This window comes from Emys orbicularis, chromosome 10, assembly GCF_028017835.1.
Source record: "Emys orbicularis isolate rEmyOrb1 chromosome 10, rEmyOrb1.hap1, whole genome shotgun sequence".
NCBI lineage: Eukaryota > Metazoa > Chordata > Testudines > Emydidae > Emys > Emys orbicularis.
The window spans coordinates 41,367,121-41,371,760 of NC_088692.1; positions in this window are offsets into that span (position 1 = coordinate 41,367,121).

The following is a 4,640-nucleotide window of genomic DNA, read 5'->3' on the forward strand; positions in this document are numbered from 1 at the left end:
GAACCAAGGCCCTTTGTACCACTTTGGACAGTGACCTTAACGTGGGTGTGAATGGAATTGAGCCCACTTTGCCCCTCCAGAGTAGTGTCAAGGGGCCTAAGGCCTTGTCTACACTGCAGAGTTTTGTTGGCAAAAGGCAGGTTTTGGTGGCAAAACAGTGGAGGTGTACACACTGCGATGCCAGTTTTGGCGAAAAAACTCTTCAGTTTTGGCGACAAAATGAAACCACCTCAACGAGAAGCATAGAGCTTTTTGTGCAAAAGTTTTGTCAACAAAGAGCCAGTGTAGATGCTGCCGTTCATTATGTCGACATAACTGGCCTCCCCCAGTATCCCATGATGCCCATCGTGCCCCCTCTGCTCACTGTTTTCAACTCAGCTGCTCAGCATGCATGTGCCCTGTGACATTGCACCCCATATTCGTCATAGTAATATTATTATAATATGGTTATGGCAAGTGTAGCTTGAGTTTAAGAATCTGCAGCCCATTTGTATAATCAGTTAGGGTGAGAGATTGTGAATTCAAATCCAATCTATCTAATATATTAAGCTTAAATTGCATTTTTGTTTATTTGCTAGGTAATCTGCTTTGATCTCTTTGCTATCACTTATAATCACTTAAAATCTATCATTTGTAGTTAATAAACTTGTTTTTGCTTTATCTGAAGCAGTGAGCTTGGAGTGAAGTCTGTGGGAATCTTACCTCAGAGGGGCTGTTGCATATTCCACATTGAGGGGGAGGAGAACTGGGTAATAAATTCATACTGGTTGGGGTTTGGACCAGGGCAGGATGGTATTGCTCTGGGGTCCTAGACTGGAAAGCTGGAGGTTATTTTGGCTGTAGCTTCTCTGTTGTTGGTTCACATGCAGTGGCTGGTCAGAGAGCCTGCATGTAACTGCAGCTGTGTGTGTCCCTACCTGTGTGTATGCTGGTGAAAGTGTAAGACTAGGAACCGTGTCTACAGCTTGTCACAGCAGCACAGCTGGAGAGGAAGCCCAGGCTGCTGGGTCAGAGGGCTCAGCGGTACCCCAGTTCCAGGTGGCACCGGGGGGGACTTGTCACACGCCCCTCCTCTTTTAAAATTCCAGGAAGTTTTGACATTCCTCAGCACAGAGGGCTCACAGAGCTGCTGAGGATGCCGCTCCCAGCAGCTGAGGAGGCTGTGGGAGAACTTGGAGGGAATCACAGAACCATATGCAGGCAGAGTGGGCTGCTGCTGCAGAGGGTGGGGGAGGAAGGAAGGAAGGGGGGAGAAACTGCTGTGCTGTGCAGAGCCAGGGGCTGATGTGCGGGGGTGTCCACTCCCCCAGGATTGGTTGCTCAGGCTTCTGTCTGAACTTAAAGAGACAGCATGCCGACACACTCTCCCCCAATACACAGACTTCCCCAACACACATTCTGTTTCTGTCTCTTCCCCCCCCACACACACACTTCCTGTCACATCCTCCCTCCCCCTCCCTCCCCACACACACTTTAGTTGAAAAGTGGCTGACAATTTAGTAGACAGACCATGGAATGATGAGTTTGAGAAATCTGCATCATGTTACACTGTACTGCCCCATGAGGCATTGCAAACCCTTCCCAAACCACCCTGTGACCAGTTGCACAGTGGGATAGCTACCTACCCACAGTGCACTGCTCTCTGTGTCGATGCAAGAGCTGCTAGTGAGGATGTGCTCTGCTGACACAAGGAGCATAGTGTGGGCAGGCAGCGGTGGTTTAATTAAAGCAGCATAACTTTTTGTTTACTCTGCAGTGTAGACAAGGCTTTAGTGTAGATGAGAAGCTGGCCATACTCTTCTAATTTCGTAGCATTTTACACCTATCTTACAATGATATAAATGCCTGCCCCAGGTGCGTGGCAATGACTATTGACATAGGAATGTTCGTAGTTGTATTAGCCACAATGAAAATGTATATGGGCTATGAACCATCAAGATTCAGGACACCAGCCAACAGCCTGGGGTCAGGAAGGAAATTCCCTCCTGGCCATGTTAATGCATTGGGGGCAAATTCATGTAAGATTTTGCCTGGAAACAAGCAACAATTTTTAGTAACAAACTGTAGTTGCCATGTTGTCCTTACCCCTCCCCCTGCAAGCACTGTCTGGTGCCTTAGCCATGCAATTCCCATTACAGTGATTTTTAAACAAAATACCTGTTTATTCATTTGTAATGCACCCAGGATGATTGACATGCAGAATAACACTCTGCAAACCTTACAGGCAGCCAACTCCAGGCTCCACTGCCGCTTTTAGCCACCTATGGCAATGGGCAGGCATGATGCCTCCAGGTGCTAGGAGCACATGCAGCAGCGGTCACTCTCATACCTCTTAACAAGGTGCAGTTTGCAGTCCTCCCTCACCAGCTGCTACCCACCAGCTGGTGCAGACAGGGAGTCAGGTGTTGGCCCTGCCCTTCACCTTACTGAGCTGCCCCACTTGAGAATCCAGCTCTGAGAGCAGCACTATACTGCCCTGGGTTCTTGCTCCTGTTCTCCTGCGACACACACATTCCTACAACGAAGGAGGAATGGGATCAGCATCCAGCCCCCACCCTGTGCCCGGTGAACAAAGGGCTTGTCATAACAGATCAAACGAAATATCCACTGTCTTTGACAGTGGCCAATACCAGCTGCCCCCAGAAAGGTGTGAGAAAGCTCTTGATGGACAGCTATACATTAACATTAACAGTTGGTGCCCTGAATCATGATGGTTCATAGCCCGTATACATTTTCATTGTGGCTAATACAACTATGAACATTCTTATGTCAATGGTCCCAGTTCTCCATTGCCCCACACCTGGGGCAGGCATTTACCAAATGCTACCAAATTAGAAGGGTAGGGCCAGCTTCTCATCTACACTAAAGCCCCTTGACACTGCTCTAGAGGGGCAAAGTGGGGTCAGTTCCATTCACACCCATGTTAAGGTCACTATCCAGAGTGGTACAAAGAGCCTTGGGTTAAATAACAATTCAGGATAGAGGGTGAAATTCCAGACCATTATGTCAATGGCATAGCTCCTATTGACATCAGTGGGGTCAGGATTTCACCTCTAGTGTTTTACACCTACAGGATCAGACCCCAGTTAAACAGCCCACCCCACACCCTCCTGAGCATCAAACTGTGCTAACCTTATCCCTATTCCTCTACAGGTTTATTTTGCACCAGGAATGAAGTCTTCAGAATACTATTATTTATTGTGTGGATTACGATATCCTTAGCACTGGTATGCAAGGCACTGTACAAACATATAACAAAGAGACAGGGATGCTGCTTTCCAACCCAAGGAGATGAAAGGCCATGTTTACATCATTGGAAGATGTTGCTGCTTTGCATTCATGGGGCTATTTAAAGGGATTTAAAGTGCTGCCTTCCACTGATTGTAAAGAGGAAGGAAAGACTGTTTGATTTTAGGCCAGATTCTGCCCTGAGTTCCCCCCTTGAGGGATCAAATTGAGCCAGTGAGGTTGCATGAGGGTGGCAAAGGGAGGAGTGCCCCCCCAGCATTACACCCCATTGTGCCGTGGTGGTGCTGGTGCAGGGCCAAAGAGCCCTGTGGTCTCATCGAGGTGAGTTGAGGATGTTGTGGCAAGCATCCTTTTGAATATCATGACTTTTGCCAGCAAAAAAAAGCGTCTGCTCCTGAGTTTTCAGTATGCAGGACCCAGATATGATAGTGAGGAGGACCATGTAAGGAGAGAGAGAGAGAGAGAGAGAGAGAGGCCTTTCAGAGCTCCACACCCCCCTGCCCTCACCCTTTCCACTACAAACACACCAGATTTAGAGATTCATGTTATTGTCCCATCCTTGCCTTTTGAACTGCACTGGGTCTGCTTATATACGGAGGAGAATGGCGGCCTCTAGTGGCACATGCTGGGATAAACATTTGACACAGGAAGAGAAGATTGGCTTGTCTGGAGACCCAGGATTGCTGCAGTTTGAAAGTAAAACTGCAAGACGGATTGACCCATTCCCACCCAGCTCCCCTTATCTGTAGAAATAGAACAAGGCATCAGGTTTCCTCCCAGGGTATCCCTACACTGTGCAGTTACAGTCATGGAATCCCAATTCCTTTTGTTGCAGAGTTGTGACTCACATTGTAGGGCTGATGGTCAAGTGAGTGATGCAGCTGGGAAGGGACAGAAAGAAAAGGTTCCTTCCTGATGGATGGGCCTCCTGCAATGCATTTTCAGAATTGCAGGCTCTCAGCCATAGCCTTTACCTACAAAACCATCCCCCCTTGGGCATCAGTTGTATGTTCAGGCCTTTTTGTTAACTAAGAGCTTCAGCCAGGTAACTGCAGTCCTGGAGCATTAATATCCCATCTGCACTTGAGGGGCAGTTGCACTGAATGACACTGCCCCCTGGGCCAGAGCCCCACCATGTGCAGACCAGGTGGAGCATTTAAGGCCATAGTCAGTGGAAGTCTCTGGAGATGTAACACACACAGGGAAGGGGCAGGACAAGGTGAGATTCTTAGAGCACCTCTAGACTCAGTTGGTCTCGCATCTCAGCTTTGCCCTGGGTCTGCATGTACATCTCAGGCTCCTCCCTCTCCCAACAGGTCTCCAGACAGGCACCCGGGAGGGAGAATTGCCCCCTAACCTCTCCCCATTGTGTTCCAGAGTGACCGTAGAAG